General features: G+C 42.2%; 1 protein-coding gene across 6 annotated transcripts in view; it reads left to right on the top strand.

Moving 5' to 3' along the window:
* The window catches only part of PCGF5 (polycomb group ring finger 5), a 117,035-nt gene that overhangs the window by 26,149 nt on the left and 65,032 nt on the right, over positions 1–25,854 (top strand). Inside the window, exon 1 of one of the 6 annotated variants that reach the window (XM_037905810.2) lies at positions 25,453–25,626. The exons of 3 other annotated variants lie outside the window; for them this stretch is intronic. The gene's annotated coding sequence lies outside the window, so the exon portion shown is untranslated. Of the gene's footprint in view, positions 1–25,452; positions 25,627–25,854 lie in introns of those variants that run through there. 2 more of the 6 variants (XM_043552358.1, XM_037905812.1) reach the window with 2 other exon arrangements.

A 25,854-nucleotide genomic window follows, 5' to 3' on the forward strand; every position in this document is an offset into this window, starting at 1 on the left:
GGTTCTGGAAGAGCCGTCCCATAAGAGTAATGGAGGCAGAAAACATAGCTAGTTTTAAAATGGTGCGTGATTAAATTTATAAATGGGATTATATGACGGGGTTGCCTGAAATTGTTAGGGATGGGATTCAGTGACTCAGGAGGTTCATTCCAGTCCTATGTACTCAAGCAAGGTATCTTGGTAAAGTCAGTGGATGACATGCATGTGTGAAGTAAGTAGAATTTGGCCCTGTTTCAAACAAAAGTTTATATTCACCCAAGCGGGCCCCCTATCATAATAGGTGTCGGGTTTTGTTCATTTTATTGTATAAAACATGCATGTATAAAGCTGTGTACATTTTATAATGCATGAAAAATTGTGTTACCCTAAACATATTTTTTTCCACTTGTATTAATTATTTTCTTGTACCAAAAGCTTTTGGAAATTCTGTTTAAACTGTGTACCTTCATTTCCACCATTTTAATTTTCACCTTTCTAAAAAAATCTTGGGGAGAGTTTTTTAAAAAAGAAATGAGATCTGAAAGATTACATGTGGCATTTCTCTACAGTGAAACTGAAACTATTTTTGAGCTGAATTCTCATATCAGCATTGCAAGTTACTGACAATATTGTTCTGGGAATACAGCTCATGGTGGCTACTCTTATTTTTGTTGATTTGGGATCTGAAGAAATATAAGCCGTCAAACATTCCTCATATGCACATGAAGATATGTCATGCCATAACAATACTGGAAACTTGTGTGAAACCCTCATTCTTTCTTTATGCCCACATGCTAATAGTAAAATGAGTCACCCAGTTAACTGCAAAGCAGAGAATTTGCTTTGGTGCTCAAAAAGTTTCTGTGCCCTTGAGAAAAAAGTCAGAGTAGGTGGTGTTCAAATTATAGAGCCAAATCATCCTCTCCTTGGGAAAAACCCATAGAGGGGAATGGAAATTCTGCAAGTTGAAACTCAGAGTTCCTGATTGATCATTCTGTTCGTACTGTGGTGGACAAATCCAGCCCTTGCAATCAGAGGGTGTAGCCTCCAAAAGACATTCAGAAATGGGGCCTACAGTGCAAACTCCAGGGGAGAGAGGCAAAAGAGAAGCAGCACACCTTAAGATCCCTTGGTCTCCTGACACTACAAGCCCCCTTTCGGAGCAGTTTCAATATGTGCATGGCATTTGTATGTAAGATAAGGTTGATGTTGTCAGAATTTTCATATGCATTACATTCTCACAGGGAAATGATGGTGTGGAAAGTTACCCTGCCGCCCCTGCATCTGTAGAAACAGGTTGCATCTACATGAGGAGCTAGGGGTGTGATTCATGGCTCGAGGAGACATACCTAGGTTCATCACGCTAGCATGCTAAAAAATAGAATGTAGCTGTGGCAATATGAACAGCAGACAGGCTAGCTGCCCCACGTACGTGTCCATCAGAAATCATAGGCACATTGTCAGGGTGGCTAACCTGTCCCTCCACTTACGTTACCATGGCTGCATGCTATTTCTAGCACGGTAGTTTGATGAGAGCTAGCATGGGTATGTCTCTTTGAGATGGGAACCACACCCCCAGCTTCAAGTTTAGAAATATCCATAGAGGAGGCTTCTGCAAGTTTCACGAGCAGGGTCATGAAGTGTATTGTATACAGAAAAAGAAAAGGAGTACTAGTGGCACCTTAGAGACTAACCAGTTTATTTGAGCATAAGCTTTCGCTCACGACTAACACGGCTGCTACTCTGAAACCTGTATTGTATACAGTGTATTTTCCCTTATTCCATTAGCTTTGGCCAGTACTTGTGCGTTTTTCCAGCCCCTCTGCGCACGAGATAGGACTGTGCATGTACTTCTAACCGTTATTCTAAAGTGTGGTAATGAAGAGATGTCCTCCTTAAACATACCTGTTCCCAGAGTTTACATATGTGTTTGCGTAAATCTATCTGTTTACGACTGTTTTAATTTGTCCCAGAGCATTTTCTTTGTTGGTTAAAAATACAAAATGAGACAATATTTTTGCTTCAACGATTGCTTATGTTATTAAAAACATTGTTTGGAAATAAGCAGGCTAATGCATTTTTATTTCCTTTTTTAATAATGCATGTTTAGCTATGAAGCAATCTATCAGTACTGCATGCATGGTACCCAATAACTGGATCATCACACCACCAGCATAAATAGATTAATTACATCGTAGAGGCATAAAAATAACTCATGTCTGGAAGTTGTAGAGGCTGTGTATGAAATTAGATAGTGTAAACAGACTTGCTCGTGTTCATTATGTGTTTATGTTAATAAGAAAGAAAAATAGTGTTGAGTTTTCAGTCTGTGGGCTTGATTCTGCACTGTCTTGCACCTAATGTGCAAAGTGAATGTAAAATGCTACTAAATCAAAATGATAGTGATTCAATTCCATTTTGCACAGGTATAAATGACTGCACAAGGTGCAAGGCACTGGAGAATCAGGGTTTTTATCTTCAACTGTAGCAGTTTCTCAGGGCTGTTTTCCTTGCCTTCTTCTGAGACCAGAGAGAGATTTGGGATTTGACTTTAAATCATTAAAACTTCTGTTCTAAAAGTGACAATGAATAGTCTCTGAAAATAATCAAGGACTGAGTGTTTCACCTGATTATTTTATGTGAAATTTGGGACTCTCGGGTGCAGTGTTTTCTAGTGATGCAGAGGTTGTCTGGTTTAGGTCAGGAGTAAATGAATTTAGAGAGGAAGAATGGTATTGTGCTAAAGGCACTGGACAGGGATTCAAGAGCTGGGTTTCATTCCTAGCGTAGTAGAATCCCTCCTTATAACTCCTGGTAGAAAATTCTGATGCCCTTGTGGGAGTTACTTAATCTTTCTATACCCATCTGTGAAAGTGGGTTAATCATACTTCCCTTTCCCACACTTGTCAGTCTAATCTATTTAGTTTTTAAGCTCGTTGGGACAAGGACTGTCTCTTAGTAGGCTTATGCACAGTGCCTAGCACAGTGGGGACCTAGCTCAGTTGGAGCTTCCATACACTAGTTTTAATACACATAACAATTAATAATCTGGAGCCTGTTCCTGTTCCCACTGAAATCAAAGTTTATAACATTCCTCTGTAACTTTCTCCCTTTTTACAGAAAAGGAAACAAAGATTTACTTCAGGCTACATGCATCTGGTCAAGTTCATATAGTTTTAAAAACTAAATATTTTTGTATGCAACATCAGTGACCTCTTGGTTGAATCATAGCGACTTTATTAAATAGTGTAGCATTATAGTATGAAAGCTGTTCCTTTCCTTTCAGCTAATTTTTAGGATTGTACAGGCAATATCTAGTAGTGTCCCAAACCCTATGGTTTTCTATTCAGGAGTTTATTAGTGTAGGACTAGGTTGTATCCCATGCTGCCAACCCACATGACCCACATCACAAGTAGCACAGATGGGAGACCCACAGGATCTCTATACCCCCTGCACATGTGGGCAGGAAGAGGGTGGATCACCAGTGCCACCTGTCCCCACCCAAATATGTGCAGGCCAGGCCAGCTGCACCATCACAACAGGAGATGTATGCCACACCAGGAATTAGGGGCTGGAGCAGGTTTACACGCACGCCTGTGGAGCAGGAGGAAATCAAGAGGCAAATGATGACTCGGAGTGTCACAATCTGCTTCCTGTTCTGCTCCTGAGATATCACACCTACATGCTGACCACTATATAGGGATTGTGGCAAAACCACAATTGACCCGATGGGATATGTCTACGCTATTTTTAGTGTACTTGTGCAAGCCCATCAGCCTGCCTAGGCTGGGAAGCTCACTCCAGGCGGCAGGGTAGACAAACCTTTAATTTCACGTTACCAATCCAGTCATTGCCGTAGGCTTCCTTCTTCTTTTTAATAGTTTGATTCAATCTCATGAGACCATTGCGATGAAGTGGCCCCGTAGCTTCTTAAACCCACCCTCTGTCTGCTCCAGTCCTTCTGTGCACCTCTCTTCTGTTCCCCTAAAGACTTTTGTTCTAGCATCCAAGTCCTGTCAAACTTTGTGGTTCCCTGTTCCACTCTACCATTTTATTTCTAGTTCCACACCTGTGTCTTGGTGCATGCCTTTGTATTATGCAGTGCTTGGTACAAATGTTCAGGTTTGCATATAAATAAAATATTCATTATATGTATTTTTTTTCTGATGCCCTATAGTACTTCATAGTGCTTCAATTAATTTACCCCTTCTTCCAAATATAATAGTTGTATTATGAGTTAGACTGCTTACAAGCCTCTTCATTCTCCATTTGCTTTTTAAACTAAGTGTTTCAGCAGAGATTTAGTGTTAGCTAAGCACTTACTCTGGTTCCTTCTATTTCAACGCAGCAGATTAATATTTTTCTATCCCTTAAAAATTGGTAATATTTTAATGAGTTCTGATTATCTTTACAAAACTCTTGGGGCCAGATTATGGCCTTCTGCAAAAGAACCTGTGAGAGAAAGCATGGGTGGTACTGTTTGAGGACTCTCTTCTTCCTCTTACCATCTTTTCCTAGCTAAAGAAGCAAGTGGTTCTACCCTCTGTCCTGCAGATTGCTCCAAGATAGACACAGGACCATCGGTATAGAGGCCCCAGCTCCTATGCCAAGTCTGTGGCTTCCTTGCTCAACAGAGCCAAATTGTCAGGGACTCCCATATGGGTAGATGATTTTGGGACTCCCACGAAGGGGAGGCTTCACAGCACTGAGGGGGCAAAAAAAAAAAAAGTCTGGGTCTGTATTACCTATCACACAAATTCCCCAAAGGGCTTGTTTGGGACAGTGGATGTCCCTGACCACAGATGCAGTCTCCCTCAGACACCACCTCCCCTCACACAGGCCCCTGAACCCACAGAGAGCTTGTTGTCCCTTCACACTTGTATCTGTCATTAATATCCGTGAGTTCCACATGAAGATCGCTTGAAAGACTGGTGTGACAATCAGGGTCCAGACACTCCCAGGGGACAACTGAAGGTTTAAACCCAAACCCAACTGACTGTGCTATTGTACTGTAAAATATGTCAAGTAAAGTCTTTAACGAAAGCTGTAATGCACTTAACTTCATAGTCATGAGATATATACACAGTTATAGTTAAGAATGTGTCCGTGTGTGTATATATATATATGTAGAAAATCGTAATGGCAATTGTGGTGCAATTTCAGCATCACTTCACAACTGGGCAGTGATGCAATCAGGCAGAGAAGGGCTACCCCCCTAATTAGATGAGACTAGGATTGCCAACCCTCCCAGTTTCGCGAGGAGTCTTCCGGATTCACGCCCTATATCCTGGAGGCTACTGAAGCCAAACTGGGAGATTTTAGGTGCTGAAAGTCTGGTGGCACAGCGGGGCTAAGGCAGGCTCCCTGCCTGCCCTGTCCCTGCACTGCTCCCAGAAGTGGCTGGCACATCCCTGCAGCCCCTGGGGCTGGAACTGTGATCAATGGGAGCTGCGGGTGCGGTGCTTGTGGGTGCGGGCAGCGCATGGAGCCCCGTCCCCCCCCCCAGGGACCCAGAGATGTGCCAGATGCTTCTGGGAGCGGTGTGGGGCCAGGGCAGGCAGGGAGCCTGCCTTAGCCCTGCTGTGCTGCCGCCTGGGAGCCACCCGAGGTAAGCACCTCCCGGCCAGAGTCTACATCCCGCACCTACTCCTGCACCCCAACCCCCTACCCCAGCTGAAGTCCCCTCCTGCACCCAAACTCCCTCCCAGAGCCCGCACCCCAACCCAAACGGAGGGAGGGGGATGGAGTGAGCAGGATGGGGCCTTGGAGAAGGGGTGGGACTGGGGTGGGGCCTTGGGGGGAAGGGTGGGGGTGGAGGCGGGGCAAGGGTGTTTGGGTTTGTGTGATTAGACGGTTGGCAACCCTAGATTAGACTGGCTTGAAGCCATCGTCCAGGTCAGGAAAAAAACTATGAGGAACCATCAAGTCAAATGGGAACAGCTTGAAACTGAAAAGAAAACCCCAGACTTTGAAAACTACGAAATGAAGGTGTTTTCCCCACTTTTAATATCTATAGTGGCTGAGGGGGAAAAACTGCAAAATCTTTAAAACGGAGGGGTATGAACTGAAGATATCCAGAACTTGAGGCACAGTCTTGGAGGTGGGAGGCTGTGTGTGAACACTGGATCCCCCTATGGATAGGGGTACACTAAGAAACTGTTCAAAGAAATAGGTAACTTGTCTTAGAAAAGGGATTTTATCTAGTATAGAAGCATAAAGCCTGATATTGTGTTTTTATGTTTAGTTTCTGTGTAACTTACATGTGTTTGCTTCCCTTATTACTTCATCTTTGAATCTGTGGCTTTTCTGTTAAATAAACCTTTAGTTTATTTTTACCTCAAACAGGTTTCTGTCGTGCAGACTGTGTGGAGTGTGTGTGCCAAAGTGAGTTGATAAATGGAGGCTGGTTTTACACCTTCAGGGATGACAAACCAGAGGGGAAAAGTCTGAATGTCTGGTAGTTAAGCACTTGAGAAGGATGGGACTGGGGAGTCTTGGGACTAGAAGGACTGTTGGTGTCATCCTTCAAAGAGTAACTAGGCTGGTGGAAGCCAGGGTGAGACCGTGCTTGTGGGCTGGCTGCTGGTTTCAGGGTCCTGAACCAAAGCTGCACAGCATAAAGGCACCCAAGGTTCCAGGGCAAGTGGTGACAGAACACATTACTGGTCTGGGTGATCCTAAAAACGTCCATTTAAACCCTAAATACTTAGCCCCTTTGGGATGCACTGAAAGGAAACAGTGTTGTTTCTGTTATTTCTACTAGTAGTACTTGTATACTGGGCCACTAGAGTGCATTTACATTGAGCATAGGCTGCAGGGTACTGCACTCAAAAAATGACATACCCCAGCTCTTCATTAAAATCACTGCACCCTGCCTTTTGGTAACTTAATTTCTAAACAAAGATGGTTTTTGGGCTTGTACACCTCTGGGATTCAGCAGCATTGTTGATCTTTTGTGTTAAGTTCTTCAGGACCAGAACTGATTTATTGGCGCTCACATTTTTTATTTTTAAGTAAAATAATAGTACATGAGAAGAAAATAGGAGGTGCCTGAAGCGACATCTAGGAACTTTAAGGCCTATTTTTGAGTGGTACCAAGCACCCACAATTCCAACTGAATTAAATGGGAATGTTGGGTGCTGAGCACCTCAGAAATTCAGGCCAAATGGTCATAGAACCATAGAAGAGTAGGGCTGGGAGGGACCTCAAGAGGTCATCTAGTTCACCCTCCTGGGTGGCAGGAGCTATAGAAATAATAGATCTACCAGGATCCTCCGTGAAAGATCGATAGACATCTAGTAAGCTAGACATGCAATTCTGTAAATGTCTAGTTTATTATTGGACATTTCCAAAGTGAATTGTTTAAGATGACTTGTTTTGTCAGCTGAATATAAGTGTCTCTTATGTTTAGACTCAAACCTTCTATTAATTAATTGAGGAAGTGAAAAATGCCTTTAGTTTTTCCATTAATAGCTTTTATATACCGGTACCTAGAATTTTGATGGGGTTTTTTGTTCGATTTTACTGCTCCAGCTCCTAATAAAAGAAAACTGGAAACAGGCATAATTTTCAAAAATGGACACACAAAGCACAGGTGACAAATACTAAGAGAAATAAGATAATTTTATACAGACTGATCCTGTATTCACATGCTTAAAGTTAAGCTCATGCTTATGTGTTTTGCCAGCTCAAGGTCATAATGAGAGGGACTAAGAGATACAGTGGGATAGTACAACTACCTTTCACTCTAACAATCAAGTTCACATCCTGACTCTGATCAGTGCTGCTTTAAACTGGCTTGTGTGGAAGGTCAGTCAAGCAAAGCATGGAGTTCCATTGTCTGTGCTACCTAAATGACAGTGTCCGTTTTCAGCTGTTTAAGGTTTGTTATTCACAGGATACAGTCAATCCCATTTAAGGTTTGCTCCTGCTCCCAATGAAGCCAGTAGTATGGTCATTGATTTCAACAGAAGTAATATCAGACTCCTAATAAGGATGTCAGCTCTGAAACTGGAAAATATAATCTCTACATAATAAAAGTATCTATTTATTAAAGAGGTGTGTGCAGAGCTTTCTTGACTACAGATGAAATTTGAAATTACTTGTTTTACTTTATGTACAACAACTTATTTCAGTAATTTGTCTCAATGAAATATGTTGTCCAGTTCTTCTATTTATAATGAACTCTATGTTGAGCAGTTTCAACAGCATCACATTCATTGTACTATATAGTCTTCAGAAAGTTTGACGCATTTTCTCTGCCAGTGCTAGAACTGAGTAGTTCATCCCTTTTGTGCAGCAAACACAACAATTTTAAAGGTCACTGGCAAGTTGAAATCCACTTATGTATTTAAAGAAATGTTTAAAGTAATTTCAGGTACTATCCCTGACCTTGAGTCTCCTTGCCCATTTCTGTCCTTTCGCAATTACGTTAGCCTATTTAAAAATGTTTTTCTCTTCCTTTTTACAATGCGGAAGACCCACAGAAACAGCAGGGAGAGCTCACAACAGTAGGTAAAATACATTTCAGACAAAGGTGTAAGTTGGCAGACTGTCTTTAGGTATTTTACTAATAATGGCTTCTCTCATTATCCACATGAATCCTCAGAGGGCAATTAACCCAAACAGGCAACTTTCAGTTTGTGGTTGGTGAAGGCATGCTATGGCACTGGCATTTCTGAAGAGTTATAAGACACACGGAGATGATAAAACATCTGACAGCTGTCTTGTTTTCTCAGCAGCAGAGGTAAATCTCCTTAATTTATGTTAGTTTTCACAGCTAAGCAGAAATAAAATTAAGAGTTTATATTTAGGTGTAAATGAATAAGTAGAATTAAGATAATATGAACAGGCTACATCTTAAGATGTGTGTCAACAAGTGCTCATAAGCTGAATTCCTTGTCAAAAAACTAATCAAGTCTCCATGAATTTGTTATGAAGGCCAATGGTTTAATAATAATTGTTTTCTATTCTTAAAATCCTAATGAGGAAGAATAATAGACTGACGAAAGCCAAGGAGGTTTGCTATGCAAATTGATAATTGAAGCATACTTACTTTAGGCCTATAGAATATTAGCCCATGACAGAACTGAAGAAAACAGTCGGGTCTGTTGTTCCAGGCTAAAAATCATTGTGTTTTTGGTGTGAGCATAGTATAAAGATGACCTAGGAATGTTGAAAGGTCATGGTATTGTACATTAATCACTACTGAAAGCAGACTTTGTCATCTGCTTTAGATGACAGGTTTGTTGGAAGATGTTTAACTGGAGCTCAAGTAATGCATTAATTTGTGTTCATTAATTGAGTAAGAAAAAATTAGGGTGAGAAGCTTCCATGTGAGGTAAATCATCTCACATTTTGGATTCCAGAAACAGTGAGGATGACCTTAAAGGCTAGGGATTAATACAATATAGAGCAGAAACAGCAGTAAGGCATAAAGTAGTATTAATACTGTATTAAACTGTCATGCATAAAAAAACAACTTATTTGTTTTTGTACCTCAGTTGTGGAATGTAGATGAATTACAATAATTCAAATATATTGTACTTTCCAAAGTACTTTATAGACTATGATCCCAATTTGCAAGGACACACATGCTTAGCTTTACACATGTGAGCAATCCACTGAATTTAATGGGAGTATTCACATGCATCACAAGTATGTGTATATGTTTTTGCAGAATCAGGGCTTATGTATTGTAGGTATATGTGACAGTTCTTGGGGTACCTAGGACTGTGAGCTATCTAGGTACTCCCCTGCCTCCAGCGTGAGGGAGACTTGCTTGTGCTAAGCTGGGTTTCAGCTGCCTAACACTACCAGGCAGTGCTAGCCCTTACTTTGCTTTATAGGTTAACAATAAGTACACTCCAGTCGGTGAGCCCTTCTAAAGCAGACCCCTGTAGTGTCCAGCCCATTCTCTGCTGAACACTCACAGAAATACTAAGTTGGCTATCCCCAAGGGAACTGTGTATTTAGAAGTTTATATGATTCAGCTCAGGATCAGCACCTAGCTTAATATCACAGCACTTAGATATATTTATAGTGAGAACAGGGATATGTTTATTACCAGAGAGTCAAAAGATAATGAGTAAGAATAACGGAAAGAAAGAGTTATATAGAAAACAAAATCATAACATGCTTTCTAGAGACTAAACCTACCGGACTAGTCTCCTGGCTAAAGAAGTCTTCTCACCCAACGTCTTCTGCAGCATTTCCAACCGAGGCCTGTTGTGATCCCATTTTCATGAATGTAAACACACTGCCTGTTTAGTTCCTAGGTGCAGGATAAAGGATTGTTTGATTTGCCTTCTGTTTATATCCCCAAAGTTCATTGTTTGTACTCAGGGGCAGTATAACCCTTCATCACTTGTTTTTTCTGTGTGTTTTTACCTGTTGACTTCACATCTTTCTTGATTTTGTATGTAAATGGCTATCCATTGTGTTATCTTACAATGCTTAATTTACATCTCAGCAGGGAGACTGGTGAATAAATATTTCCTGTCTGACAGAAACCTTTAAAAATGTATTTTCCGTAAATATACATATTCATAACTCCTTACCTAATCTCTGTACATACATTTCACAATGAAATTAATGACCGGTGTGCCCCAGCCTTCATTTAAGACCCCACATGACATTCTTCGTTGATACCAGAATCAGGAAATTCCTGTATCCCACTTGCCAGGAGTTCCTATTATCGGAGTATATAAGCATCACTTACATGCCACTGAAATATATGAATCTCTTCAGTAGACCATGGCAGCTTTTCTGCACTCACAGTGCTAAACAACAGTTTTAGCAAGGGAAATGAGGATTCTTTTTTTCAAATAAAATACAGGAAATTGAGGCGGTAGAATGTAATTACTAGAGCTGTCGATTAATAGCAGTTAACTCATGCGATAACTAAAAGAAATTAATCGTGATTAAAAAATTTTTTGTGATTAATCGCTGTTTTAATCACATTGTTAAACAATAGAATACCAATTGAAATTTATTAAATATGTTGGATGTTTTTGTACATTTTCAAATATACTGATTTCAATTACAACACAAAATGCAAAGTGTACACTGCTCATTCTACATTATTTTTGATTACAAATGTTTGCTCTGTAAAAATGACAAACAAAAGAAACAGTATTTTTCAATTCACCTCATACAAGTACTGTAGTGCAATCTCTTTATTGTGAAAGTGCAACTTACAAATGTTGATTTTTTTTTTGTTACATAACTGCACTCAAAAACAAAACAATGCAAAACTTTAGAGCCTACAAGTCCACTTAGTCCTACTTCTCATTCAGCCAATCACTAAAACAAACAAGTTTGTTTACATGGACAGGAGATAATGCTGCCCACTTCTTATTTACAGTGTTACTAGAAAGTGAGAACTTGCATTAAAAAAATAATGCTTTTATTAAATTTGTGATTGAACTCCTTTGGGGAGAACTGTATGTCTCCAGCTTTATTTTGCCTGCATTCTGCCATATATTTCATGTTATAGTAGTCTCAGATGATGACTCAGCACATGTTATTCGTTTTAAGAACACTTTCACTGCAGATTTGATAAAATGCAAAGAAGATACCAATGTGAGATTTCTAAAGATAGTTACAGCACATGACCCAAGGTTTAAGAATCTGAAGTGCCTTCCAAAATCTGAGAGGGACGAGGTGTGGAGCATGCTTTCAGAAGTTTTAAAAGAGTAACACTCTGTTGTGGAAACTACAGAACCTGAACCACCAAAAAAGAAAATCAACCTTTTGCTGGTGGCATCTGACTCAGATGATGAAAATGAACATGCGTCGGTTCACACTGCTTTGTACTGTTATCGAGCAGAACCTGTCATCAGCATGGACACACGTCCTCTGGAATGGTGGTTGAAGCATGAAAGGACATATGAATCTTTAGCGCATCTGACATGTAAATATCTTGCAACGCCGGCTACAACAGTGCAATGAGAACACCTATTCTCACTTTCAGGTGACATTATGAACAAGAAGCGGGCAGCTTTATCTCCTGAAAATGTAAACAAACTTGTTTGTCTGAGCAATTGACTGAACAAGAAATAGGACTGAGTGGACTTTGTTTTATTTTTGAATGCGGTTTTTTTACATAATTCTACATTTTGTAAGTTCAGCTTTCATAATAAAGAGATTGCACTACAGTGCTTGTATTCAGTGAATTGAAAAATACTATTTTTTTACAGTGCAAATATTTGTAATAAAAAATAAACTTAGCACTGTACACTTTTTCTGTTATAATTGAAATCAATATATTTAAAAATGTAGAAATAAATGATATTCTATTATTAACAGTGTGATTAATCACAGTTAATTTTTAATTGCATGATTAATCATGGTTAATTTTTTTAATTACCCAACTTGAGCTATAATCAGGACTTGAGTTAGAAAAGTGTCATCAGATCTTTAATGACCACAACAAGCAGGAGTCTCTGTTTTACATCTTATCCAAAAGATGGAACCTCTAGCAATACTGTGCCCTGTAGCACTATAATGAGGCATTGGTTCAGTACAGATGCAGAAGGAAGAGTACCATCTTTTGAAGTATTACCACCATTTCATGTAGCAACTGGGTTTTCCTTAACGAAAATAGTAACCTACATTGCTTAGTTTATTGGAGTGGACAAATTTGCAACCTGAGGAGATATGCCTGGAAAAATTAGTTATTTGCGACTCTAAGGACAAGTCTACAGTACAGTGCTACATCAACGCACCTGCACCGATGCAGCTGCTCTAGAACATCTGTTGAAGACGCGCTATGCCGAGGGGAGAGCGCTCTTCCGTTGGCATAACTACTCCACCTTGGCAAGAAGCGTGAGCTATGTTGGAGGGAGAGCGTCTCCCACCAACATAGCACCAGTGTGGACAGTGTGAAATTTGCATCGCTCGGGGAGGAGGGAGCTTTTTCACACCCCTGAGTGACATAACTTAGATTGACTAAACTGGTAGTGTAGACCTGCTCTAAGAGTTTTTCTTAGTTCTGTGGCCATAAAATTAAAATTAAAAACACTAGTTATTATACTTGAGAATCTGTTTTTCTAAATCCAATTCTTGGAAAAGTCACACAGATGATAAAGTTGATAGTGTGAAATCTTTAGATGGAATTTTATGACCCTATTACAGATACAGGGTTAAAGCCAAGAAACCAGGCCTGTCAGTTTTTAGGCCAAAGTGACTTCCCTACTGGCATACGGTGCCAAGTTATGGGCGGTGAGTGATTGCTCACTTGAGAATAGTTTTCTGGCTAGAATCCTGAGCCTGCCTCCTCCTCTAACTGTATTATTCAGATAGGAAATCAATTAAAAACATCAATTTTGCTTAGTTTTATTCCATTGCAATATTGAATAAAATCATTAATATGTTTCAGGGTATGCTTCCAGTAAAATGTTATCCAGAATAACTCACATTTGTTGTTAATAACTGTTATAAGAGTCCATAGCTTTTAAAGACCTTCACATTTCAGCCAAGAGTCTTAGACCAATATGGAGAGAATGTTTTTTCTTACTCTCAATGGGCTAAGTTTTGCCCTGTGGATTTCAGTGGGCTCACACAAAGTATATGTTTGTACAGAATTTTACTCAATATCTCTGCCAAATTGTTAATCAAAGGGTGACACAGGAACATCAAACTAGGGTCAAAGTATCTTGATCTTCCCCTTATTTTCTCCCTGTTCAACCAGGGAATACATTATCTATTTTAGTAAGTTCAGAAATTCAGAAATATCTATATTAGACTTAAATTTTGGGCAATGAAGTCTACTATTTTAATAGGCAGATGAAAGGACATTCCCATGAATGAGTGTCTTCCCACACAATGCAAATAAATCGAAGACTCTGCAATGTTACATGATTAAATATAGGTTTTAGTCTGATTTAATGCACACACATTTTAGACGTCTGAGAGTTGAAAGACCAACTCCTATTGAAAGTCAGTGGGAGTTGGACGCTTAATTCCCTTGCTACAATGATCAATACCCCTCCCACAACATACCTTTCAAGATCCATGGGCCTGTCACAACATGTGGTGTACCTCATTCAGTGCATCAAATGCCCCAACAACAACCATGTATGTGAAACCCACTTTGAAATGAACTCTCAGAAAAACGATAAAAGACAAAATCACCCTATCACCCACAGGTGAACACTTTTCACAGTATGATCGCTCATTATCTGACCTATTAGTAATTGTTCTCAAAGGAAACCTGCACATCATCTTCAGAAGACAAGCGTGGGAACATATTTGCTAGACATGCATGGTTTCAACAGAGATACTGGTTTTATGGCTCATTACAACAATTTGTGACCTACTAACCCTCCTTTAAAAAAAGAGTACTTATGGCATCTTAGAGATTAACAAATTTATTTGAGCATAAGCTTTCGTGAGCTACAGCTCACTTCATCAGATGCATTCAGTGGAAAATACAGTGGGGAGATTCTATGTACACAGAGAATGTGAAATAATGGGTGTTACCATACACACTGTAATGAGAGTGATCAGGTAAGGTGAGCTATTACCAGCAGGAGAGCGGGGGGGGGAAAACCTTTTGTAATGATAATCAAGGTGGGCCATTTCCAGCAGTTGACAAGAACGTCGGAGGAACAGTACGGGGCGGGGGGAATAGTTTTACTTTGTGTAATGACCCATCCACTCCCAGTCTCTATTCAAGCCTAAATTAATTGTATCCAGTTTGCAAATTAATTCCAATTCAGCAATCTCTCGTTGGAGTCTGTTTTTGAAGCTTTTTGTTGAAGAATTGCCACTTTTAGGTCTGTAATCGAGTGACCAAAGAGATTGAAATGTTCTCCAACTGGTTTTTGAATGTTATAATTCTTGACATCTGATCTGTGTCCATTTATTCTTTTACGGAGAGACTGTCCAGTTTGGCCAATGTACATGGGAGAGGGGCATTGCTGGCACATGATGGCATATATCACATTGGTAGATGTGCAGGTGAACGAGCCTCTGATAGTGTGGCTGATGTGATTAGGCCCTATGATGGTGTCCCCTGAATAGATATGTGGACACAGTTGGCAACGGGCTTTGTTGCAAGGATAGGTTTCTGGGTTAGTGGTTCTGTTGTGTGGTGTGTGGTTGCTGGTGAGTATTTGCTTCAGGCTGGGGGGCTGTCTGTAAGCGAGGACTGGCCTGTCTCTCAAGATCTGTGAGAGTGATGGGTCTTCCTTCAGGATAGGTTGTAGATTCCTTATGATGCATTGGAGAGGTTTTAGTTGGGGGCTGAAAGTTAGGGCTAGTGGCGTTCTGTTATTTTCTTTGTTGGGCCTGTCCTGTACTAGGTGACTTCTGGATACTCTTCTGTCTCTGTCAATCTGTTTCTTCACTTCAGCAGGTGGGTATTCTAGTTGTAAGAACGCTTGATAGAGATCTTGTAGGTGTTTGTCTCTGTCTGAGGGGTTGGAGCAAATGCAGTTGTATTGTAGAGCTTGGCTGTAGACAATGGATCGTGTGGTGTGGTCTGGATGAAAGCTGGAGGCATGTAGGTAGGCATAGCAGTCAGTAACTCTGACATCATAATCAAAAAGGCTGACAAACGAGGTGCTGTCGTCATCACGAATAGGTCAGAATATGAACAAGAGGCTGTGAGGCAGCTCTCCAACACCACTTTCTACAAGCCATTATCTTCTGATCCCACTGAAGGTTACCAAAAGAAACTACACTATTTGCTCAAGAAACTCCTTGAAAAAGCACAAGAACAAATCCGCACAGACACACCCCTGGAACCCCGACCAGGGGTATTCTATTTGCTACCCAAGATCCATAAACCTGGAAATCCTGGACGCCCCATCATCTCAGGCATTGGCACCCTGACAGCAGGATTGTCTGGCTATGTAGACTCCCTCCTCAGGCCCTTATGCTACCAGGACTCCCAGCTATCTTCGAGACACCACTGACTTCCTGAGGAAACTACAATCCATCGGTGATCTTCCTGAAAACACCATCCTAGCCACTATGGATGTAGAAACCCTCTACACCAACATTCCACAAAAAGATGGACTACAGTGGAGGCCAGGGGTGCTAAATTACAAGTGTGACGGGTTCGGTCACAGAGACCCCCTTGGGGCTGCCACCTGATGTGCTGAGACTACCTTTGAGCCCGTTTTCCCTGCCAGCTTGGGACTTCAGTACCCTGTCTTGTTGAGCCAGACACGCCAGCCTGATGCAAACACAGACCCACGTCTGAACCACGTCCTCCAAAAGCTGCAGACTTAACTGAAAACAGCTTAAGAAATGCTCCTGTCTCTAGCATCCAGACACCCAGCTCCTAATGGGATCCAAATTTCAAATAAATACATTTTACTCTGTAAGCTTATACAGGGTAAACTCATAAATTGTCCACCCTCTATAACACTGATCAAGAGAGCTGCACAGCTATTTGCTCCCCCAGAAATTAATTACTTTGGGTTAATTTATAAGCAAAAGTGATTTTATTAAATATAAAAAGTAGGCTCTCAGTGGTTCCAAGTAATAACAGAGAAAACAAAGTAAGTTACCAAGCAAAATGAAACAAAACACGCCAGTCCAAGCCTACTACATTAAGAAACTGATTACAGATAAAATCTCACCCTCAAAGATGTTCCAATAAGCTTCTTTCACAGACTGGACTCCTTCCTAGTCTGGGCCCAATCCTTTCCCCTGGTACAGTCCTTGTTCCAGCTTAGGTGGTAGCTAGGGGATTTTTCATGACTGCAGCTCCTTTGTTCTGTCCCCCCCCGCCATATAACTTTGGCACAAGGTGGAAATCGTTTGTCTCTCTCTCTCTGGGTCCCCACTCCTCCTTCTAAATGGAAAAGCACCCGGTTTAAGATGGATTCCAATACCAGGTGACATGGTCACATGTCCTGGGAGACCCCAAGCCTTCATTCTTCCTCGCCTGACTCACAGGAAGGCTTGCGAGTAAACAGAGCCATTTACAATTGTCCTAGTTCCTGGGAACCATCAAGATTCCAATGGCCCACACTTTGTATAATTACAGTAGGATCTCAGAGTTATATTTCATATTTCTAGTTTCAGATACAAGAACGATACATTTATACAAATTGGATGACCACACTCAGTAGATTATAAGCTTTCTAATGATATCTTACAAGAGGCCTTTTGAATGAAGCATATTCCAGTTACATTATATTCACACTCATTAGCATATTTTCATAAAATCATATAGAGTGCAATGTCACAACAAGTTCTACCAGGGTGCCATTTTCCACAAGGCTGGCCCTGTGTTAACCCCTTATGCTTAACAATCTGTTCCACCTTGTACTTAGCTAAGGCACTCTGCTTATCTTTTCGAGACCTGAAGAAGAGCTCTGGGTAGCTCAAAACCTTGTCTCTTCCACCAACCAAAGTTGATCTAATAAAAGAAATTACCTCGCCCTCCCTGTCTCAATCACATTAAGGTTTTCTACTTGACATTTACTTTGTGTGATCGACACCTACTCTTTGCATTGCTGGAGTCCTGTGGTACACCAGTCCTCTCTAAATGTCTGATGTGTGCTCTAATTATCAAAAGCTTCGAGCCAGTGCTGCAGGCATTCTAAGCACTATGTACTATGCCCTAGATCAGGGGTGGGCAAACTATGGCTGACAGGCCAGACTTGGCCTGCAAGCCATTTCATCCAGCCCTCGAGCTCCTGCTGGGAAGCGGGGTCTGGGGCTTGCCCCGCTCTGGCACTCCAGACAGGGAGAAGGGTCGGGGGCCACTCCACACAGCTCCCAGAAGCAGTGGCATGGTCCCTCTCCAGCGCTCCAGCCGGGGAGCAGGGTTGGGGGCTGCTCCATGCGGTTCCCAGAAGCAGCAGCATGTACGGGCATCCAGGGGGCTCTGCTCTGCACACTGCCCCCACCCCAAGCACCACCCGCCACAGGTCCCATTGGGCAGGAACTGCGGCCAGTGCGAGCTGTGGGAGCGGTGTCTGTGGACAGGGCAGCGTGCAGTCTGCCTGGCTGCGCCTCCGCATAGGAGCTGGAGAAGGGCATGCCGCTGCTTCTGGGAGCCACTTGGGGTAAGCACTTCCCCGAGCCTGTATCCCTGAGCCTCCCCCAGTGCCTCAACCCCCTGCCCCAGCCCTGATCCTCCTCCCACCCTCCAAACTCCTTGATCCCAGCCTGGAGCACCTTCCTGCACCCCAAACCTCTCAGCCCCAGCCCCACCCCACAGCCCGCACCCCCAGCTGGAGCCTGCACCACCTCTCGCACGCCAACCCCAATTTTGTGAGCATTCATGGCCCGCCATACAATTTCTATTCCCAGATGTGGCCCTCGGGCCAAAAAGTTTGCCCACCCCTACCCTAGATTTTTAAGTATCTAGGCATCACTGTGCTCAGCGTTGCAATGCCAAACTGATATAGGAGCCTACATCTCAGTTTCAAAAGGACTTCTAAGTAGCTAAATTCCCTTTGAAATTGAGCGCAGCAACACTACATATCTTGAAAAAGCTGAGCCTAGGGCTCTAACACCTGGTATCTTCCAATGTACACTCCACTACTTGCCTCCCACACCACTGTCCTCAGGGCCCCCAGACATCCTACCTCTGTGACCCACTCCTCACCAACTGCCCTTCCAGTCATCCTGGAACAACTTCTGAGTAAGAGGAAAAAGAACAGAAGCAAATTCACCCTTAAGGGATTCACCACACTGCCCTCTGCTGACATAACCCTGCTCAGCTGGCTCATCCTATTTCCTCTTTGCAGAGGATGGTATACGTCCTGCTATTGCTTCAAGATAACACTTACATAGAATGTAGAAACAATCCTACTTTGGGAGGGGATGGGTTAATGATCTAATAGTATTTTCCATTTCTGATCTGAATGTTTCAGACAAGTCTCATAGTACAGTCATTTTATTTGGATCCATATGTACACATTAATATCCATGGTTCAAGGCCTGAATAGTGCCCTCCTTTGACTGCAAATAATTCAGGTATTTGTATCCTATAATTCAAATAGGATAACTGTCAGAGTGCCATATAAAGGTATAAAGAGTATGTTTTTGACCAATGAAAATGAATAGGAGTCCTTTTTATGATAAAACCTCGCCCTCCTCTCGAAAACATGTGTCAGCACATTTATTTGCCAAAGGTATCACCGTATTCAGGCTCGCACCTTAGATTTCACTGTGCATTCATAGCATACAAAATAAGAGTGAGCATGTGAGAGAAATGCCACCCTCTGGCAAAATGAGTTAAGTAACTGCTAGTACTTGCCAACAGATAGGCACCTTGTATAGAGCTCAAAGGTGATGGGAAAGGATTCCCATTCCAGAGCCCTTCTGGTGACCTTTTCTCAGGAGTATGAGGGAGAAGGAAATATTCCCACGCTTTTCCACCAAATCAGAGATAGAAAAGCCCCAAGTGAAAGATAGTCTTTGATAGTATAAATTTAAATAAAATAAAATGATTTTTTACATAGTAGTTTCCATTCCCTTGGAAAGTAAAGAAAATGACAATGTATGATCCCAAGATAATGACAACAAAAGCTGTTAGTTTACTTATATTTAGGGAAAAAATATTTTAACCATAATTCAGGAACATAGCATCAGAAACAAAAATAAAGTAAGTGCTAGAAGAGGTTATAATTAGCATATTTTAATTTTCATCTGTGAAAAGATGCAGTAATTTTAAATCGTGAATATTTGTTTTAAAGTTAGTACTGTCACCACAGAACAATGATTATTTCCTAATTATGACTTCCTGTCCAGTGGTTCTATTTTTGATGGAAGTACAGTGACTCTTCTTAAACAGGATTCTGACTGCTCAGACAAGACAAAACACAGTTTTCCAAACATAGTTCTTCAGATGGGAAACAATTTTTCCAAACCAGATGTGGCCCAGGATCTTTTCTGCCTACCCAATAAATCCAAATGTCTCTTGGGATAACTGGGTGCTTGATTACAATGAATATTATGTAAGGGGGAAATAGAACACATTAGCTTTTGACCAATTAATGTTTAAACTGTATCTCAAAGTGATAATCAGAAAAACTGGGGCTTCAGTCCTGCACTTGGAGCTGCATGGATAGATGAGTATGCTTTTACTGAGCCAGTAGGGCTCCATAGGTGTCTCAGGGCCTAGCTACATGGATCTGCTTGGAGGAGCAGGGTCTTAGTTTGATTGTAAAATGCTAGTGTCATCTTGACTATTGATCCAACGCTTATTTTCTGTTTCCTGACATACAGCAGAAAACTTAAATGTTGTCAATATTTGATGTCAGTTCTTGAAAGTGTTACAGCTTCATTAACGAGCAAAATTAATGGAGCAGTTGCAGTTCACAGGTTGCATTATTCACTCCTCTGTTATTTATGACCTGGCCACTCCATTAAAAAGATATTTATTTTCTGTAGAATGCAAGGAATTACTGTACATCATGTATGTCAGAGTACTGCAACAGTTTAATAGGGAATGCAACAAATTACCCCTCAACTTTAAAACTTTTTAGGATACAGTCTGTATTTTCCACACAGTAGACTGTTTTCCACAGTAGTAATGGCGGTATCTAGCTAAAACCATAGTACATTACAGGACACGCTTTTGTTTCTACCATCTATGGAAAAAAGAGCAAGTCAATCAGAAGCAAAATCAGGTGTTTAAAGAATATGAAAAAGTTTGGCAGCTTTAGTTTCCTCGTTAGCATTCAAGGGATGTAGTTATCTCCTCTGTACTTGATGCCCTGTATATATGTAATATATTTAAAAGCACTAATGTAATTTATTATTCTTGATCATGCTGTTTTTCTTACAATGCAAAAATATCACTCATTTGACACCAAAATATTAAATCCTGATCGATATTCCTTATAAAAAGGGTTTTAAAAGACTTGGCTTATGAATCATAGAGTCATAGACATGTAGGACTGGAAGGGATCTTGAGAGGTCTTCTAGTCTAGTCCCCTGCAGTCAAGGCAGGACTAGGTATTATAGACCATCCCTGACAGGTGTTTGTCTAACCTGCTCTTAAAAACCTCCAATGATGGAAATTCCACAACTTCTATAGGCAGTTTATTCCAGCATTTAACTTCCCTGACAGGAAGTTTTTCCTAATGTCCAACCTAAACCTCCTCTGCAGCAATTTAAGCCCACTGCTTCTCATCCTGTCCTCAGATTAACAAGAACAATTTTTCTCTCTCCTCCTTGTTAACAACCTTTTATGTACTTGAAAACTGGTATCATGTCCCCCCTTAGTCTTTTCTTCTCCAGACTAAACAAACCCCGTTTTTTTCAATCTTTCTTCATAGGCCATGTTTTCTAGACCTTTAACCATTTTTTGTTGTTCTCCTCAGGACTTTCCCCAATTTATCCACATCTTTCCTAAAATGTGGTGCCCAGAACTGGACACAATATTTCAGTTGATGCCTTATCAACGCAGGATAGAGCAGAAGAATTACTTCTTGTGTCTTGCTTGTGACACTCCTGCTAATATATCCCAGAATGCTGTTTGCTTTTATTACAACAGTATTACACTACATATTTAGCTTGTGATCCACTATGATCCCCAGCTCCCTTTCTGCAGTGCTCCTTCCTAGGCAGTAATTTTTCATTTTGTATGTGTGCAATTGATCCTTCCTAAGTGGAGTACTTTGCATTTGTCCTTATTGAATTTCATGAGTGTCTAAACCAGTCACATCTGTATGGGTAGTTAGCAGAACTGCAGTTTGGCTCTAAAATATGGTATGAGCTAGACATCATTACAACAACATCATTCCACCTTTATAGCTATGCTTTAATGGGATGTTGTGCATCAATTACTATTTGAAACTGAGTCTGGTGGAAGAACAAATATACTTAGAAATGTCCTTTTAACAAGCAATACTCCTGGGGGAATTCTGCGCCACTGCACAATGCAGAATTTTGCAGAAATTAATGTTGTGTAGGCAGAATTTCCTTTCCCCCACAGAAACTTGCTGCAGTGCTGCTGGCCACCACTAGGGGCCACTGGACGCAGCAGAGCCCAGTTCGCACATAGAAGACACTGCCAAAGGAAGGGAGCTAGAGGGTTCCCAGCAGCTGCAGTTCCCAACATGCCTTGAGGGAAGGAGACAGCCTGCAGGAAACTCCATGCAAGCCTCCATCAGGCTGTTTCTCCTTCTGGATCCCTGGGCTCTGAGGGGTAGGGGGCAAGTGTCTGGGCATGGCTGGGCTTTGGTGGGTAGGGGATGTGAGTATCTGGGCAAGGAGGGGCATGGCTGGGCTCGGGGGGGGGGCTGCAGCTGGGCTGTGGGGGGAAGGCGGTGTGGGTGTCTGAGCTACGGGGGGTCCTGTGACTGAGCTCTGGGGGGAGGGAGGGGTTGTGGGTGTCTGGCTCCCTGCTGGGCTCTGGTGGGGGGGGGCAAAGGGGGCAGAGAAACAGGAACTGGGTTGTCATAGGGCTTTCTTTAACTCTCTACTCCTGGGGGAATTTTTGTGTGTCTGTATTGTTACAGAGATACTTGCTGATAGGTATTTTGAAATAAATTACCAAATTAATTGAAACGGGCGTGATTATGCAATATTATTTTGACAAAATTTGCAGAATTTTAAAATATTGTGTGCAGAATTTTTAATTCTTGGCGCAGAATTCCCGCAGGAGTAAAGCAAGAGATTTTATAAACCGAGTAAGTTTTGAAGTCCACAAAATTAGGATCCAAACAGAATTTCTTTTAAAACAACCCTCCCAGCTTCAACCATTTTGAAACGGCCAAGAGAATGTCAGCAGCTTATTTTACACCCAAAGGGGTTTCATATTGTACTCTGATGCTTATAGACTTTATTTCATGTTCAGTAGGGCCACCCAAGTGATGATACTGAAAAAAAAAATCAACTTCTGACAGTTGATAAAACTTAATCACAAATGGAAATATTCAATTTGCCAAATAAAAGATTGATTGATATGAAAAAGGTATTACAGTTATTCTTCTAGGAATAAATTTGTTAAAGATCATTATGATTTTTAAAAGAGTAACAATTCAATGTTTTTTTTTAAATACTCCATTCAGACATCCACACCCTTTCCAGCTTTCAATTTCAAATAGCTGAACTTCCCTGTATCTTCATAATTTTGGTTTTAATTATGTTTCAAAACTGTTACTTGACTTTAATTATATTGTAGTTTGTAAAAATTACTGATTTCCTCTTCCCTCCTCCCCCACATTTCCCTAATCTGAGTCAATGCCTGTCTGCTGTGTGTAAAGAAGGAACAGCTTTAGAAAATCGGGTCTTAAAATCCTCCTTTTTATATACCTCGTGGTAAAAGTTGTTTAGATTGTGGGAAACAATGTTTTTTCATTAACTTGTAATGTTTTATCAATTGAAACTTTTGAAAATACTTGGGACTTTATTTCACTGTTTTCTTATACTTCTTTTAAACAATTTTGTCATCTAACAAATATTTGCTTACGATGCATGTTTTCCTTCTTACAAGGTAATGTTTTCTAATCTTAGTAAAACTTGCCAGAGGGTCTAGTATGACAAACAGTGGGAACAGTACAAGGCCAAAACCACCAAAATGTAACTTTTGGTAGATGATAGTTTGCCAGAAGCTGGGAATGGGTGACAGGGAATGGATAATTTGATGATTACCAGTTCTGTTCATTCCTTCTGAAACACCTGGCATTGGCCACTGTCAGAAGACAGGATACTGGGCTAGATGGACCTTTGGTCTGACCCAGTATGGCCATTCTTATGTTCTTAATACATGCTGTTTTTGTTTTTTTACTATTAAGTTAAAATTGATTATAGTTCAGCAAACTTTCACTTATATTGTAGTCTTTTTTTGTTGGAAAAGAACTTTTGATGAATTAAAAAAAACCTCATACTTAAAAAAAATTCCAATACTTTCATTGTACCATAACTTTAATTATAAGTAAGATTTCTTTTGAACAATACTTGACCTATCCTGCACTCAGACTGAAGTAATGGGACTCCATTTGGGTGTAACGGTTCAACGCATCCAGATTTGATGGCAGGATTGGGCCTTAGGAAAGCCTTCTACTGTTGCAGCATAGTTAAATATGGAAGATGAGACTGAACTGGGCCTACACAAAGCAAATGTTTCACAAGTAAAGTGGAAAGTCACAGGCTACAGGTGGTAGACATGGCACGACACAGTCACAGATTCTACAGCAAAATCACAGCATGGGAAGTACTTTGTTCTGTTTTTATCTTTAGCAAATTCCACCTAATTTGTGTCTCCGCCAACCATGCATCAGTTTTGTTTTTTTAAATATACACCAGCAGGTCCATCCCAACAACTTTGATAGCAACCCTGTATTTTAAATCAGGGAGCAAAACAGTAAACATCTGACAATGGGGAATGCTTTCATTCATGCTTAATTTTACATCCATGAGTAGTCCCATTGAAGGTAAGCGTGTATGTAATTATTTTCTGGACCTGAGCCTAATTTATTTCAGTATTTTACTGATAGTAACTGTGTTCTCTCCCTAAATGCCCAGCGCTATATAGAAAGGATAAAAGTTTTGAAAATTCATTTTAAGTTTCAGCTGTCCAAAAGTTTGATATGCCTTATAATAATAACAAAATTCAATATTTAAAAAAAAACAAACACCTTGAGAGGTGTGATTCAAGTCCCTTTGGAGATATTTTTATTAAAACCATGACAGAAAGAGAAAAGTCACTGAGTACAGATCAGTGGGGCCCTTACTATCTTGTTCCAATTACTGCTCTCCTCACCTATTACCACTCAACACAAGCTGCTCCCAGCTTCAGAGCCATCCAGCCTCTTCGCTACCCCTCCTCTCCCCAGCCATCTGCCCTCTCCAGCCCCACATCTCCCAGCCACCCCTCCTCTCCATCCACACCTATCTGCCAGCCCCATTGCAACTTCCCAGCCATCTGCCCTCTAGCTCCGCTACTGCCCCTCCACTCCCCAGCCATCTGCCCTCTCCAGCCCCACGTCTCCCAGCCACCCCTCCTCTCCATCCACACCTATCTCCCAGCCCCATTGCAACTTCCCAGCCATCTGTCCTCTCCAGCTCGGTTACCGTCCCTCCTCTCCCCAGCCATCTGCCCTCTCCAGCCCCACGTCTCCCAGCCACCCCTCCTCTCCCCAGCCATCTGCCCTCTCCAGCCCCACGTCTCCCAGCCACCCCTCCTCTCCATCCACACCCATCTGCCAGCCCCATTGCAACTTCCCAGCCATCTGCCCTCTAGCTCCGCTACTGCCCCTCCTCTCCCCAGCCATCTGCCCTCTCCAGCTCCGCTACTGCCCCTCCTCTCCCCAGCCATCTGCCCCCTCCATCCCCACGTCCCCTCCTCTCTCCAGCTGCCCTCTGCCTCACCTCCAAAACTACCCACTCTCCCCAGCGGCTCCCCCGAGTCCCCAGCTGCCCGCTCTAGCGGCCGGTGCCTGGGGCTCTTGGGAGCGGCAGCCCCAGGGCCCGCGGGGGGACGCCGCGCCCTGCCCCGAGAGGCCGCCTGGGCTGTGGCGCAGGAGGGCTCGGCGTGGGAGCAGCGCCTGCGCGCCTGTCCCGCCTGCTCTCGCTCTGGCCCAGCGCTGGGACCGGCCGCGGCAGCCCGGCGGGAAGGAGGGCGGGCTTGAAGGGGCGGGAGGCGCACGCTGTTTCCCTTTCTCTTTCGCTGGGCAGCGCGGCTGGGGCTGCTGCCGGCCAGAGGCCGACGGGCGCCGCAGGTACCGCTCGGGGGGAGCTGGGGCGGACACGGGGCACGAGGCGCCGCAGGTGCATGGGGGGAGGGACAGGAGTTTTCCAAGAGGGAGGGAGCGCCACACTACAGCCCTGAGTCTGGGCCGTGGTGCCCCGGCCTGCCCAGCGCTCGGGGAGACTCCCCCCTTCCCCTCAGGCCGGGGGACGGGACCAGCGCGGGGAGAGCCGCCCTTCGCCGGGACCCAGTGTGAGGC

Source organism: Chelonia mydas, chromosome 7 (genome assembly GCF_015237465.2).
Source record: "Chelonia mydas isolate rCheMyd1 chromosome 7, rCheMyd1.pri.v2, whole genome shotgun sequence".
Taxonomy (NCBI): Eukaryota; Metazoa; Chordata; order Testudines; family Cheloniidae; genus Chelonia; species Chelonia mydas.